The sequence below is a fragment of the Canis aureus genome, chromosome 1 (assembly GCF_053574225.1).
Source record: "Canis aureus isolate CA01 chromosome 1, VMU_Caureus_v.1.0, whole genome shotgun sequence".
Classification (NCBI taxonomy): domain Eukaryota; kingdom Metazoa; phylum Chordata; class Mammalia; order Carnivora; family Canidae; genus Canis; species Canis aureus.
The window spans coordinates 59,881,341-59,898,386 of record NC_135611.1 but is presented as its reverse complement, the minus strand read 5'-3'; the positions used below and the strand labels follow the sequence as shown (position 1 = coordinate 59,898,386).

General features: G+C 37.1%; 1 long non-coding RNA gene across 1 annotated transcript in view; it reads right to left on the bottom strand.

Moving 5' to 3' along the window:
* Window positions 1-1,387: 1,387 nt before the first annotated feature.
* LOC144315989 (uncharacterized) overlaps window positions 1,388-17,046 on the bottom strand; it is a 46,140-nt gene continuing 30,481 nt past the window's right edge. The window contains exons 2-3 of the long non-coding RNA XR_013381735.1: window positions 14,640-14,761; window positions 1,388-2,427 (exon numbers count right to left, since the gene is read on the bottom strand). This is a non-coding gene — a long non-coding RNA (uncharacterized LOC144315989). The remainder of the gene's footprint in view (window positions 2,428-14,639; window positions 14,762-17,046) is intronic.

Genomic DNA, 17,046 nt, shown 5'->3' with positions numbered 1-17,046 from the left:
ATAAATGCATAAATAGGTGAGAAAATAATTAGAATCCTTGCATCACCTTTGTTACTTGAATGTCTGGTTAAGCATTTCTATACCTGACACACTAATTTAGCTACAATGCAGCAAAACCAGTATTGTGGTAATAGAATATTGATTGTACAGTGTTCAAAGACAAAGAACTTATGTTGTTATACTTTTTATACATGCATGATACTGCAGTACAATATTCACATCAATAATTTCCACAAAATGAACCTCACTACCACTATGCACAATGGTGATTTAATTATGAAACGGTCAATCTTTGGCTTAAACATTTTGTCATACATTAACCTAAAATACAGCAACCATGTGGTCATAGAAGACTTCAGTGTAAAAGCACAGTAAAAATACACTTACCAAGTTCATTTTAGTACATTATTTTCCTTATTTTTATTATTGAGGTTTCTATTCTCCTTATGAACACTTGAGAAAACTTTCTCACAGAGATTCTAGTCTCACAGGGATTAGATATATTCCATTTCTCAGCACATGCACACACTCACACACACACACACACACAACACACATACAAATTAAGAGTGGTTTTATCCAGGTGCCAAAATTAATTTTAAAAAGAATTCCTCCCATGGGGCCATTCTTATAGCTACAATGCCAATGCCGTTTTTACAAATAATTTAGTCATGAAGGGAACAACAAAAAAGATGTTATTTTAGTTACTTGGAAAAGCAAACATAAGATCTAATGAGAATTGTAAATAGAAACCAAAAGGTAATCTTGGCATTAAGATTAACAAGTCTTTATTAAAGTGTTGTTTTGATAGAATTAAGCAGTGAGGAATGAGGAATAGGAAACAGTATTTTACAAATTTGAGGGTTGAAAAGGTCACTAGAATTTATCTAAATCAAATGTCACCCAATATTAGCCTCCTTTCCAGCAGCCGTGACAGATGTTCATTCAACATCTGCCTAAATCTCTAGGAAAACTACTTTGTCATCTCCTATATTGACACAAAACCTACTTGTTTGTCTTAAGCTGGTCTCCTATACTACTGGTGAAAGTCTAAAAGGGTACAACTTTTCTGAAGTTTATTTTGATAAAACAAATCACAAAATTCTAAAATGTATCTATTCTTTGGCCTTCTAGTTCTGGTTCTAGGGCTTTATCCTGAGTAAATAATCAGTTATAGATAAGGAATATGAATATTCCATATATAAATTCCACATACATATAAGAAATTTCTTATAAGTAATTTCTTTGATTTGTTACTTAGAAGGGTGAAAATTTGGAAGCAAACTAATGTTTAAGAATGGTAGATTAATAAAGTAAATTATGATAAATCCATACAATAGAATGTCATGCAATTAGCACAAATCATGTTGTAGATAAATGTAGTCACGGTGTGTTTTAATGAAATAATGTATATAAAGTGTTCCATAGAAGTTTCTGACACAGAGGAGACAATATAAAATAATACATTACTAATTTTTAAAATAGGCAATAAAGGAACGTATTCAGCATATATGTATATATATATATATATATATATTACTGAAACCCCAAATTCAGCTGCCCATTGCATGGAAGGCCAATACTCAAGAGATAAGTTTTGATTGGAAAGGAATATGAACTTGATTTAGAAGGCTGGCCACCCAAGGAGAAGGTGGACTCTTGTACAAAGGCCAGTTCTGAGGTTTCAGCCCGGCCCAGGGGCTTTTAAAGGGGCTTAGGGCAGTTAATCAGTAAAGAGAGTGCAGTGGTCCATAGCATTCTTGGATTACATGCAGACTCAATGGTGCCAGCTATAGTCCTTATCTCCGTGCTAGGTGGTTGTGCAAAGGGGTCTGGTTCCTTAGTGTCCAGGGGTTGTGCAAGGGGGGGGGGGGGGCGGTCTGGTTCCTTAATGCTTGAGGGTTATGCTCTCTTCTTTCTAGGAAAGGATGCATGATCTATAGATTTACAAAGAAAGGTTAGTTCATCGATCATGCGAGCTAAGGAATGTTGCTGTAGTTTAAAGATGACTAGGTTGGCCAGAGGGCCCAGGCAGCTTCATATATATGTATAAACAGTTACAAGAAAAATATGACAACAGATTAATAAAAGTCATGTTCAAACGGTGAGATTAGAAGAGATTATAGCTTTGTTTCTCTTCCTATTTTCCTGTTTGCCAAGTGTTTTTCATTACATATGCATTCCTCCTGCAATCTAAAAACTAGATGTTATTCTGAATACATGTATTTATTTTACTGATACTTGATGAATACCTAACTGTATGCTAGGTACCAATTAACAAGGCTTATATTTCATCATTTCATTACATAACCACATTATATGCTGATAATAAATATGTGCATATATTATATACATATATAATACATACTATATATATGTAAACATAAACAGGAAGGATATATGCCAATTTCATGATAGTAGAAACATCTGGAAAAGAAGAGAAGGCAATAAGTTTGTGGAAGATTAAAAATAAATTTAAATTGCATCTATAAATTTCATTTTTTAAAAAGGAAAATATCTAAATCAAGTGATAAGGTGCTACCATTTTTCAGTTTGGGTGGTGAGTGTGATCATCCTGGGTTCATTCATCTTTTAAAGATCAACAATATAAAATATGCAATTCAATGATTTTTAGGAAATTTACAAAGTTATGCAACTATCTCCATTATCTAATTTTACAACATTTTCATTACCCCAGTAAGATCCCCCATTTTCCTTCACCATTAATCCCTGTTATCACCTTTAGTTCCAAGCAATCACTTATCTACTTCTGTCTCTATTGGTTTGCCTAATTGCAGTATTATCTTACAACTGAAGCAAATTGTGATGTATTCTTATAATATATAACTCAGTCAACAACAATGATGAATCTTACAGACAAAATGCTGAACATAAGTAGCCAAATAAAAAGTATATGCTACATGATTCCATTTATGGAAGTTCAAGAACAGCAAACACCATTCTGTAATGATAAAGCTCCGAATAATGGTCATCGCTGAGAGGGATATTGACTTGAAGAGGGAAGGAGGGAGACTTCTGAAGTGCTGGAAATATTCTATATATTGATCTGGGTAGTAGCTATGTGGACACATACATATGTGAAAATTAATGAACCAATTCATTTAATTTTTTTCTTTTATGCTTCAATAAAAATTTTTAAAGAAAACAATTCCACAGTCATTACAATTCTTCTGCCTCAAACCCTTGCTTACCTCATCATTCTTCCCCTCCCCTTCCACTTCTGTTTCTAACACATTATTGCCAAGTTGGACATAAAGTTTCTGAGAAATGTTACAGAAACCATTCAGTTATTTGATTAAAAGATGTGGAAAAAGTCAAAGCAGGTGTCACAAACTCATCTTCTCTCTTCTCTATTAGTCTACACTTGTGAACTGATGTGCTAGGATGATGTATGTCCTATGAGAAGAAGAAAATGTTTATGAGGATAATGATGCAACAATGAAAAAGAGAGTAAATCACTGATGTTAGCTGAAAACAGCTATATAGCCAGCACCAGAGCCAAATTGCTATGTTTAAAACAAAAATCACTTAAAAAATAAATAAAATTTTAAAAAAAGAAAGAGAGAAAGAGAGAGAAAGGGAGGGAGAGAAGGAGAAAGGGAAGGACTTGCCAACAACGCAGTTCAACTACTTGAATTTTTACATACCTTTTTTTAAAGTATGAAATATACCATGTAAAAAGATAACAAGACTGAAGAATTTTCCTTTGAAAGCCACCTTAAAGTAGTAGTACATGCTACTTAGATGTTAAAAGACTAGTGCTTGAATATTACAAAGTATCTGGTATTCAAAAATCACCAATGTAATAAGGAGTCACACTCTGTGGTTTCTGTGTCCTACATAGTGTGCTTCGGTAGGCCAATCCATCAGGGGAACCCAGCACCACAAACCCACCTCTAAATACACTACTTAAACAGAGCGGGGGGAAAAAAAAACAGAGGGCAATGACACCAGCTATTACACGGCCATAGTCTCTAGGGAATGCCAGGCTTTTGGAATCATTTAATCAATCCCTATCACAACAACTGTGCTTGATAGTGTGCATCTTAAACAGCTACTGCTCATTTGAGGAGATTGTGGGAGAGCACTGTCTAGTGAATTCCTAGCATCACTTCAATAGCATTCTTCAATAATGCAGCCATTTTCAGAAGAGAATTATGCAATTATTCAGTAGCAAACCTGAAAATAATTCTCAGGCCCTTTTATTAGGAAATCAGAGTGCTGTCTCATTGTTTCAAAGCTATCTTCTTTCTCATGTTAGACCCCAATTCCAGGCCAAAATCAAATTATAAAATCTAGCCATCAACATCTATTCAACAATAATAATATTCAGCAGTTGAAAGCCTATTACTTTATTGTGTATTAATCAACAATCTTTTAGTTGCAAGTGATAAAAATCAAGGACAGTTCAACTTAGCTTTAAGGAATAAAAAAGAGGAAGAGCTAACTAATGGATTAGGTTTGCATCTAAGAGTTGAGGGTTTAGTACTGATTTCAGGCTTAACTAAATGCAGTTCTCCACTCCTCATCTCTTTCTCTGCTTCTTTGCATGTTGACATCAATTTCTTTTACAGAAAAAGCAAAGAACATAACTTCAAAAGGCACAAATTTATATTTTCAATAGAGTTTATGACCAAAAGAAAATATGACCCTTCCTTCGCCTCCCTCCCCGACACGAGGCTCATACATCAAATCTTACCAAAAACTTAACCTAGTTTTGGATCACATGACTATCCATCAACAAATCACTAAGACCAAGGGGGAAGAACATGTGATACAATTGGCCATTCTGTCATAAACCTGCCCCTGAGGCAGAGAAGAGAGTGCCTCAGGACAAGGAGCTCCCATAGGACTACACAGAGTTGAGGAAAGGATTTTTTCCAAAAGAAAATTGGTGTGCTGGTACTAAGGGAGGAAGAAATGGTGAGCAAGCCAAAACAACAGATGTCTACTATTGTCATCACACTTAAGAGCTAATTCTTTCCATGTACTCAGCAGAGATTTTTCTGGCAAAGAGAACATGTGTCTCTGATCTTCTCTGGTACAACAATGCAAAATAGTACTGTTGTGGACATTCAAGAACCCTGAAAGTCATTTGAGAGATTCAAATGTAGGGGGAAAAATTTACACTTGTCGCTTCATAAATTTGATAATAAAAATTTGGTAAGGAAAAAGTTATGCCTCCATCCACCATGAACACATTTTGAAATTGACCTACTTTTTAAAACATGAATATTCTGACTTGACTGCATCAAAATTATAACCAAAAATGCCAAAAAAAAAAAAAACTCATTTATTTTTGTTTGAACGATGTGTTAAGTCAAACGGATGCCTCTAAGCCTTATCCCATCTGTCACCTTTGCTGTACCTGATGAAGCTGAGCATTGGGTGAAGCTGAAGGATGTCTATTCCATACATTGTGCAATGGTCAAAAACATGAGAAACAAACAAACAAACAAAACTACAAGGAAATCTAGGTAAATACATCTATAAGTATAAACTTGGGATGTCAAAATATTTTTAAAACAAAGTACCAAGGCCAAAACAATAAAGGAAAGATGAATAGATTTGACTACTACAATAAACATAATTAACAACAAAATTACGAGAAAACGGAAAAACAGCAAAAATATTTCAAGCCTATATAATAGAACAATAGTATTTCTAATATAAGAGCTTTTGAAAAAAAAAAAGAGCTTTTGAAAATCAATAAGAAAAAGACAAACAGCAACAGAAAAATGGTCAAGAAACATGTGTGAGTAATTACAAAAGAACTAAGTGAAAATATATAGTCTACTGACATGGGAAAAGATGTTCATATTTATTATTAAAGAAATAAAAAATAAGAAAATTTGATTTTACTTATATTGGCAAATGTTAAAACAATAGGCAATTCTGGAATTTCTCAAGGTCTCCAGGCACACGGGACCCTTGTTGATGGTGGGAAGAATCTAGATCCCCAAATAATATGAATGATGTGTTCTCATTATTTTCTAAGCATATGTATACAAACTGTCTTTAACAATGATTATATCTGAGGGGCAGGGTTGTAGTTGATTTATATTTTCTCTTTATATGACTCATTGTTTGACTCTTTTATGGTTAAAAATAACACCATTCTTAAGTGTTTTGTGTGTTGTTGTTGTTTTTTAACTTTCATTGGCAGGGGGGAAATCACTTTATTGGTTGATTTGTAGAACTTGTTAAAATCAAAGTTTATCAAAATAGCTACAGCTAAAAGTCTATCAGTATTTTATGTATTTCTAAAGATAATACTGTTCACCTTTTTGCATCCACTGCCTCATATCTGCTAGCACAGAATTTCCTAAACTGTTCCATCACATTGTTATTACACAAAAAGAACAATATATTGGAAATTCTAAGATAAGCAAAATTAGGCAGGTTTTATTGTTCCAGATCTTCTTAGAATATTAAATATGCTAACACAATGTAATATTTCCCAAATTTATTTTGCTACAGATTTTTTTTTTAAGGAAGATTCTTAATGTATTAATGCTCCAAAGAACAGAATGAGGCAAGTATTGTTGCCTGTCCTGGTCTTCTTAAACTCATGACTCTATTTGCAAGTGGATCTCACCTATAGTCCAGTTCACCTCATCTCCTTATAGGTATGGAGCACCTCACTTTCTGAGCCAGGTCGCCACATCAAACCAAGATTATCAACAATCCTTGTTGTATGACTAAAGATGGAACTTTTTTCAGTTATCATTTTATTATATTTGTCCTCTGCTTTTCGAAAGTTGGACCTTTACAACTTCTTCCTTAGTTTTTCTCTATTGGCTTGGACATTCCCATTTAGTTTCCTTTGCAGATGCTATTGCATTGTCGGCTTCCTCTGCACATTTTGCTTCTTGACTGTTGATTTTTCCCTGGAGGTTCTGTGTGGCAAACACTCTTTGACTCCAAACACTCCTGGGTGATCTCATGCTTACCTATTATTTCAACACATAACTCTAATAAGCTCATGAATCATAAATCATAAGGCCTCTTCAGCCCAGATCTCTCTTCTAGGTTTAATGTTTACATAAACTACCCTCCTTAATATCTCTGCGTGGAAGCCCTACAGGCATGTCAGACTGAACATATCCAAAACTGAAAAGTATTTGTTCCCTCCCATATGACATTGTTCCCTACATCAATAAATGATGTCATTCATCCATCCAGTTTCCAGCAGCTTCACCTATTTATCTCCCTCACACACCAGGTCTGTAAATAATTCCTGTTGCTTAGCCTTCCTGATATCTCCCCAAAGATCCATTTCTCCCCATCTCAGTGGCCATTATCCCCGTTCTCAACACCTTCATTTGTCACCCAAATTACTGTGGCTCTTCCAATGAATAATTTTCCTTAAGTCTTGTCCTTTACAACCCATTGTCTTAGTTGCAATATGGTGATCACAATAAAACTCAAATTCAATCATTTCATCTCACCTTGAAGAGTAATATTGCCCCAAAGAAAAATTTGCATTGCACATATCAGTTCATGAGTTGACTTTTGCCCACCTCTTTAGCTTCACCTGTCACCACTCCCCAACTCAAAGTATATCCTCTAGCCAGTAATATTGAACAGTAGTATGAAGTTCCTTAAGTGACACCAGAACTTTCTTCTCTTTCTTTCTCCCTCCCCCAAACTCATCTGCTCCCAATTCTTTCTCAACATTCAAGATTCAAAATGTACGTCACCACCATAGGAAACCTGATTTGCCAATATTGGGTTAAGCATCCTTTATATAGGATGCTGTATTACTCTATTCTTTCCCCTATTATTACATACATTATACTGATGACTTGTTTCCTGATAACTTGACTGGAGTAGCCTTAAAGGCAAGATCTATGAATTATGCATCATGTCATGATCAAGAATAGCCCAGGATCTGACACATAGGAGACCACTCACATTTAAGGTCTTCATTTGTATAATGGAGACAGTGTCCTACTAAGTTTACAGATTTATCAAAGGATCAAATATGGCTTTGTCAAATAAAATACAGGATAATCAGTTAAATTTGAATTCCACATACACAAGGAATAATTTTTAGTATAAGATATCTCATGCAATTTTTAGAACGTACTTACACTAAAAACTTACTGTGTGTTCTGTAGGAATTCAAACTTAAGTGGGTTTTTGTTTATTTTTTGGCAACCCTAATCAAATAAGATTTTATATGTAGGCAAGTTCTTTATAAACTATAAAACTTTTTACAAAATGTAAGCAAATATAAGCTCTGTTCTTTTAAAACTCCAGTACAGATTTAAAATGAATGAGAGATGCTTCCATGTCAAGCTTCTGTGATTTTTACCCATTATTGATAAATCCTGCTCTGTGAATTTATTCACTCTCCCTAAATTAAACAAAAGTCTTTTTGAAAACAGAAGTCATTTCTTGGGGAAATATGTTTAATTTCAGGCAACCAGGTACTAAGATGCATACTAACCACCTAAAATGATCATGACAATAGAGCAAAAGAGGATAAAGGGGGGAGGAGAGAAAGAGACTTAAAACTGTTTGAAATCAAGTAATTTCAAAAGAGAAAACCCTGGGTCTGACACTTTTTTTTAACACTATTTCTATGGTTACTTCCATGAGTTTGAAACCTACTGATCTACACTTCTGTACACTAATTAATCTAAATAAATTAGTGAAATACAGTTTTCTAATAACCCACGATTTAAGATGTAAGAAGCATCAATATTAACTAGAAAAATCCTTAGCCTTGAAAGAGCTAAGATGCATACTTCTTCAACTAACTCTCATGTCTCACCAGCCTGGACATCTGTTTTTCCCTTTTTTTTTAAATCTTATTTATTTATTTTATTTTTTGAGAGAGAGAGAGAGAGAGAGCAGGGAGAGAGACAGAGAGAGAGAGAAAAAGAGAGAATCCCGGGGAGCCCAATGCAGGGCTTGATCTCACAACTCTGATATCATGACATGAATCAAAATTAAAAATCGGATGCTCAGCCCACTGAGCCACCCAGCACCCGTTTTCCCATCTTTAAAAAAGATGGTAGTATTTTACTGAATATTCACTGATATTATCATGCTATAGGCATTACTATAGAAATAAAACGTAAAATACATCTTATTTGTACATTATTTTATCAAATGCACCTCATCAAATGTAATTCACAGCTCTCCTTTTTTCATCTGCTATAATTATATAAGTCTAGTTCATCCACAGATAGCAAGTAAGGCTAACAAAGTTTTAGCGGTGGCATAATAATGATGCTAACAATTTCAGTGAAATAATGAGAGATACACATTGGCAATGTCCAGATAGAAGAAAAGCCACAGAAGCATCACCCCTCCCGTTCTCCTTTTCACTCCTCCAGAAGGAGAGAGAAGGGACTAATTTGGAACTGAGCTTAAATGTCACAAGTACTGGGACCTCAGGAACAAGGACAATTACCAGAATCACTGGCCTGGAAGAGCTTCAAGAAATCATCCCAGAAAGACACAAATCAGCCCTGATCAACTGATTCCTTTGCAAGGAGCAAAGTTAAAGGATAGACATTCAGGCTTTACAAACACCAAAACCACGGAGGAGGCTCCCCGAATCATACCTGAGTTACATACATAAACAGTTTGGTCTGCTCATCGTCCTACATCCTTCACCCACCCTCCCAAGTTCTCAGAAGGTTTGGGCTGAGGGTGAGGATAGAGGGGACAGCTTGCAGGGCCCCTCAGGTAAGGCCAGGAAAGGAGACAGAGTCAGCTATTAAAGAATGGGGGCAGGCATTTTGAAGAGGACATTTATTATTCCCTTGCTTCTGATGAGCACTGTACCGTCCCCCTAGTAGACTATGGCCTTTCTCCCTGACTTATGCACGGGATGCTCTAACAGGGCACTGCCATCTTCTTACATGGTCCCATTCAGAGCCATAGTGACTTGTCCAGGTGGTAAATGATCCAAGATGGCCAGTCATCAGCCTCCTTCATGATTTTCTAAATTAAAAGGAAAGGAATAGTCTGACTCTCAGACGGGGAAGCAAGGAAAACATAAGGCAGTAAGGCCACATTGAAAGCCACGTGGAAGAAGTACAGCTGCAGAAAAAGTGAACGCAGCCAACAAGCACGCAGAAGTGCAGATCAGAGGCAGCTGGAGAGAGTCCTGCTCTGTTCGAGGCCTCATTCTACTTGTGCTCCTGCCCTTGCCTGTTTTGTTCAATCTGGGAGCCAATAACTCCCCGATGTCCCTTTTCCCTGGGTTTTTCACATTGAGACTGTCTGGAACCCTGAGTGAGAACATTTGCAAAGGCGAAGAGCAGCTGCATAACTGACAAAATGTCTGATGAGGGCCCCCAATCTCTGCCTTTCTCCAAACTATTGGGAAAATATGCCACATTATAATAATCCAGGCAGAATGTGCTTTTCTCTAATGATTTATGGTACCAATTAATTTGGGAGAGGTCTTTATATGAGCAGTATAGAAAAGTTTAAGAATTATAGCAGAGAAACTTGGGTAAGTGCAGTAATGTATTTGGTATTGATTATACTCTCATGGATATTTGATCATACATTTATAATTTGGCTATTCAACAGTTCAGGAGGGGAGGGCTTGAATTTTGCTGCCAAGTAGACAGAATTACGAACTATCCACAGGCCATTTGACAAAGAAGCCTTCCACTGACTGCGTTCCAAGAAGGGGTATGCATGTTCACACAATCTCCGCAAACACTGCCTGACAACATCTCCATCTTAGAGATTCAAAATGCATATGAACACATAAGAGTAGTATTATCAGTAAATAAATCTGCATAATTTTGTATAAGTCTTAAACAAACTTATTTGCACAGAGAAAGATTTGTTTTATTCTTCCCACACTCAACCAACCCCAGAGCAGTTTGTTCTTAAAACCAGTTTGCATTGAATACCAGTAAGAGAAGCATGCGCTATAGACTGACACCAAAGATTTTTAGGGATTTTCACCCATCCTCTTGTCACAGAGCCTCAATGCCAAACTAAATCATGTGTTTTAGTGCCATAAAATCATAGGCAGATTTTAAAGAGGTCCAGGCAAATTCTTTCCTAGTCAAGTACATTTTTGTTTGTATGCTAATTGTATTGTAACTTACTGTAAGAGATCAATTAAAAATTCTATCTCCAATTTTTACCAGACCCTTGAAAGCCCAAATGGGCAGATGGATAGAGTTACAGGGGCTGTGGTGGTGTAGCTTTGCTGCTAGGAAAGAAGTGGGAAATGATATAACTCAAGAGAAGAGCCAACTGGCTCCATCTGATGAGAGAGAGAGAAAATGAGGTGTAAAGCTACATGGGGTAGGTCAAGGAAGATGAGGGTCCCCAATTTGGTAGTAAAGATGTGGTAGTAAAGGGTATGAATACAAAAGATCAGATGCATGCTGCTTGGCCTGGTATAGAACTGTGGATGCCGATGGAAGTTCTGGCTGGACCCCCAGCTGTGTGATGGACTGCACACCAGAAGAGCAACTTCTCATTCCTGTCAGAACCAGAAATTCCGTCAGAGTAGAATCAGACAAAGGAGAAATTTGCTGCTTCTTGCTGGGCCAGCTCCTTTTTCTGATGCCCTCCCACTGTAATATGATTCCAGAGCACCAAGGGCATTTAAATCAGCACAAGGTGACAGGAACAAGTGCGCCCAAGAAACCTGCTCATTCACAGATAAGCACATCTACCCAAGTGTGGAGAATCATTTAGAACCATTCGAAACCAAATGAACTGTCAATACACACTGGACAATAGCTCGTAGAGATAAAAATTGTAGAGTTAGTCCTGCCTCCCCTAGGCAGAATAAATACCACATTAAATTCACCGGAAGGCACTTAAGATGCCTTTAAAAGACAAGTTTTTGATCATGTGAAGGATGAAAGATTAATTTTCCCCTGAAAAAGGATTTGTCACGTAATAGCCAGTAGTACTAATCATTAGAAATAATTACAAATGGTACATAAATAGATTCAAACAACCATATAAATAAGGATGTAAAAAATTCATGAGCTGCCATCCCTTACTAAACTGTACCTAATTTGGCAATATTTTAATGACTTGACAGTATTATAATAAAATCAGGGTGTCTAGAATAAATCATTTCCATTTTTCACTACTGAAAACATAACCCAAAGCTTTTCATTAATCCCACTCAGCTATATTCAAAAGGAAAACACTGTATTCAACAATATCCAGAATTTAATGGAATAATTCTAGGATAAACTTTAAAGCTATTTTTAAATTTTTTTCCAAATAAATCTTATGAATATGTCTGGTAAATAATTTTCTTTTTTTTTTTAATTATATTACAGTTCTTGGTTATTTCATGCTAGCCTCAAAGCTGCATACATACTATCAAGTTTCAACTCTTTCAGCATTGTCTTGAATTCCTCAGGACTGAATGACTAAAGTAAAAATGTATTCCGTCTTGTTAGTGCTTCCTTTTTTTTTTTTTAAGATATTATCTATTTATTCATGAGAGACACAGAGAGAGAGAGAGAGAGAGAGGCAGAGACACAGGCAGAGGGAGAAGCAGGCTCCACCCAGGGATACCAATGTGGGACCAACGTGGGACTCGATCAGGGGTCTCCAGGATCACGCCCTGGGCCTAAGGCAGGTGCTAAATCGCTGAGCCACCCGGGCTGCCCTTGTTAGTGCTTTCTTACAAAATAAGTATATGTGTATCTATTGCTGGAAGTTCAGTTGCTTTTGACCTGCCATTATCAACAAGTTACCAGAATAATAAATTTTTGCAAAATAATTTCACCTCTTTGGCTACTAATGCAGATTTATTAATAATCTATTCTTTACCAGTTCCCAGTAAGATAAAACATATAATGGCATTAAATAGTAATTTGGATATGTTACTGACTTTATATTTTGGCAATGTTTCATGCCTCATTTGCCTGAAAACTCATTAGATTAGCACAACACCATGTTTTAATGCAATAGGTTCAGACTTATTTTTCCAAGTAAGTTGAGCCCTGCTTATTTTCTGTGCTTTCATGCTTGAGTTAATAAATTGCAAAGTTTCCCTCTTCTGTTTGCTCTGTTTTCCTTTATATACCATTTGTTGGTGGTTCTCTATTTTGAGAGAGAGGGAGGAGATGAAAAGTAAATTATCCCCTTGGGCTTGTGAAATAAAGTTTGCCTCTCGACAATCTGCAACCTCAATCATTTCTTATATTTTACGGAGCCTTCAATCTGTGACAAGTATATGCACTAAACTAACATATCAATGGGGAAGAAACCAGAACACAGTGGTTGGAAGTGTGCCTGGCGAGGACCGCAATGGGAATTACACCCTTTCAGTAAGTGTGATCACTGCAGCGATGAGGGCTTGGAGACTAGTGAGGCAGGTGACTTCATCGTGTCCCAGCAGAGCCCCAGAAGACCTCCACAATCCTTTGACACCCAGATGAGGGTATATTTAACACTGAGATGTATCTTGACCTTCTTCCTGGTCCATCCCTTTTATAGTTAGGTTACACTTTAATGGAACTAAAATTTATGCTTTCTTAGGGACAAATTATTAAATCAGAATAAATCAAAATTTCATCCCAATGAGTCATGTTGTCTGGCCAATGGTCTCCCTTTTCTGCGTTCAGGTGGCCTTTGAGAGTCATCTTAGTTATGAAAGTTTCAGTGGATGCACAGATTAGTTATCTCTCCTCCCACTGCCCTCCCAGGCTCTAATCATTGCATAGAAACAATCACATATCTTCTTCAATATCTGAAATACTTTCTCTTTTTCTTGCCAACTGTCCACATTTTACATGGTCTCTCTGGTCCTTATGTGCCCCAGCTCTCACTGGACATCCCACCATGGCATTCCCAGCTCAGTGCTCTCACCTCATCGTGACCACAGAAGGAAGCACCTGTGGCCTGACCCTCTGTTCAGCCAGTAATCATATTCCACCTCTCCTTCTCATGTAGTGTATTTTAGCCCCCCAATAAGATACATTACCCTTTTACATTACCCAATTTTTCATGTAGTGTATTTTAGCCCCCCAATAAGTTAGCATGTGATATCTCTATCATATTCATATCCCCAATAGTGCCCTAAAAAGAGTGCATGCTTAATGGATTCTTACTACTTATTTGCTTCATCTTACAGATACCTCTGAGACAAAAACAGAGCACAAAGCTTTTTTCCTCCCCTTCTCTGTCTTAAATTCACATCTATCACCCACACTCATATTCTTGTTCCAAATTAGATTTTTTTCCCTGGACATTTCAAGAAACTACTCATTGTAGCACAGCTCTAAAAACTGAACTTGGACTACTGTAACTTGACCAGCTCCTAAGAAAAACTTTAAAAAGCCCTTTGCATCCAAATGTCACAAGCATGTTTACCCCAGAGGGCTGTCTTCACTAAACTTGGAGAAATCTCCATTTTTATGATATTCTGGTCATTCTTGGTGATCCACTGTCCCCTTACAGTTAGTACAAGGTGGAAAATTACTATAAAGCAGTGAAAAATAATTTTTTATTCAAAAGTGTATCATTAATGACTACCGTCATGCCCAGACTGCTGTGGTTCAGTGCTCTGTGTTCTTTTAGGTAATGGTTAAAGTACGGCCACAAAGGGAGACACAGGAAAGATACACAAAAACAAAGTTTGTCATACTCACAGGTCCTGGGGCGGGGGGTTCACCACATGCCACACAGAGTCACAGGAGAAGCACCAGGTTTGGGTCAGACAGCAGAAGATAGGAGCCAGGAAAGTGCATAAGCCACAATCTTAGTAGTGTTCCTGTAGGAAAGGCAAGGCAGGGCAATATACACAGTTCAGGACTGGCTGGTTTTCAGGACTGGCTGGTTTTAATGACTTCGGTGGGCACCTACCTACACAGGTGGTGTCCAGTTTCCTGGTACCTGGCTCCAGGATGATTAGGATAGAAGAATACTGCCTCATGAGGTGTATGAGCTGGAGCTAGACATAAGACCCATGGCTCTGCGTTGGTTTCTTACATAGTGATGGCATGCTCCAGCTGAGTCTTTTGCCATCTCTAAAAATTGGCCAGCCTCAGGAGGGGCAATCTCTGCCCAGCCAGAAAGATTATTTTTGTCAAAAGGTCATAATATACAGAATATAAAAAAATACAATTCATGCAGGAGCACAGCACATCAGCAAATGAGATGGACAGCAGTGCCGTCTAGTGCTCAAGTAATTCAACTGTAGATTCTTCAGATGGCTTGACTCACATGACAGCTTAGTCTCTGTGGGGTGTCGGGCAAATTACTTCATCTCCCTGCAAATCACCTTCGTCCATACAATGAAACAGAACTTGTAGAGTAGTCTTGAGGATGAAATGAGACATATACACAAAGAACCCAGCCCAACATCTATGCCATGTAGACAGTAAAGTTTTTCAAAATAAACTGAGTGTTTTGAAGGGGAAAGAGAATTGATCTAAAAGTTGAATGGAGTAATTGAGTGAGGAAACAAAGGCAGAAAGTAGCCTTGCAGCAGAGAACTATTTGGAATCAGGGCATGGCTTCCAAAGATTTACTTTTGGTCTCCAACAATTTTAGCACCCCAAATGTGCCTTTTATTCCTTAGCTTTTTTACAGTTACTTTTTAAAGTGCTTTGCCAAGCCTATCTACACATGGAAAAATGGTAGACAGAGTATACTATTTCTATTCTGTAAATAAGAAAAATAAATCTCAGTGAGGATAGCCTGAATTGTCCCTGTCACTAGTAAATGATCCTCACAAACCAGAGCTGTCTAAACACCTGTCCCAAGACTCCTTCCACCACACACACACACCAATCTGATTCAGAGAAATCACTTCCTTTTCCATTTGGATCATAGGTGTTAGAAAACTAGAGTTAAAACTATCCATCAAAGGCCAAATATGATATTTACAGTACCTAACTGATATTTCAGTATTTCCTCCACATACACGACATTTGCATTAGAAAGCAAGTTTCACACTGTCAGGAACTCAAATAACTTGAAGATCCAGAGTCTCTAGAGCTGTTCTGGCCAATATGGCAGCCAGTTACCACATGGGGCTATTGAACCCTGGAAATATTTTGGACATACTGAGTCAAAGTATATTATAAAAATTAACTCCCCCTGTTTCTGGTTTATTTTGTGGCCACGGGGAATTTTTTAACGCAGCAAGTGTTATGCTTCCACTGGGCTGAGCTGTAAGATTCACTATGGCCCAAAAGCTGTGTTCCTTCAACATACCTTTGTGCCCAGGGCTCTTCACCGCTGCAGTAACACTCAAGTTAATATGACTGAGGCATAATTCTCTGAGGCCAATTAATCAGTAGTGCCTTTGTAAGGAAGCAATTGTCTCTCATCATACATCAGTTCAGTAAAGCAGGTTGATATGCTCCCATACCTACTACAGCTTGGCAGTTATTGTAGCCTCAGGGAGTAGCATTTGCTCAATATGGGAGAGACCAATGCAGGTCTGTTGCTAAAATAATCTCTTTCCATCTAACATCAAGCAATAAAAGATGATGAATGTTAATTTTTTTCACACTATCATCACGAGGAAAGGATCTTACAAAATTGAGTATTTTATAGAAAGGTCAAGTACTGTTAACAAAGTTAATTTTACTGGATCTGCATGTCATGCAGTCTTCATTCCAACTCAAGACCCGATTGCGAGGAGCCCTTTGAAGTTCTGTGGGTACATATAATAGAAATGACATTTTTACCTGCTAACTTAGCGCCAAAATGTTCACAATGTCAAGTGGGAAATTAATAATTACACTGCTTTTTACCACTGAATGTCTGTCAAGGAGAATAAAACTGTGTCAAGCAGAAGCAAAGTAAAGAGATGGAAGCATTAGTGACACCATCTCATGTCCCTGCATGAAATAGCAAACCGAAGACAAGTTCAATATGTTCCCCACGAAGTTAATAGACACATAGAACTAGTGTAATAGGACAAATTAAATTAAATATTCAGCCTGCCTTTGCTATGTACCAAGAAATAAATTCTGTCACATTTAAGTGGGAAAAGATTTAAGTCAAATAAGGGTAAAAATCTCCAGTTCAGAAATCAAACTTCTG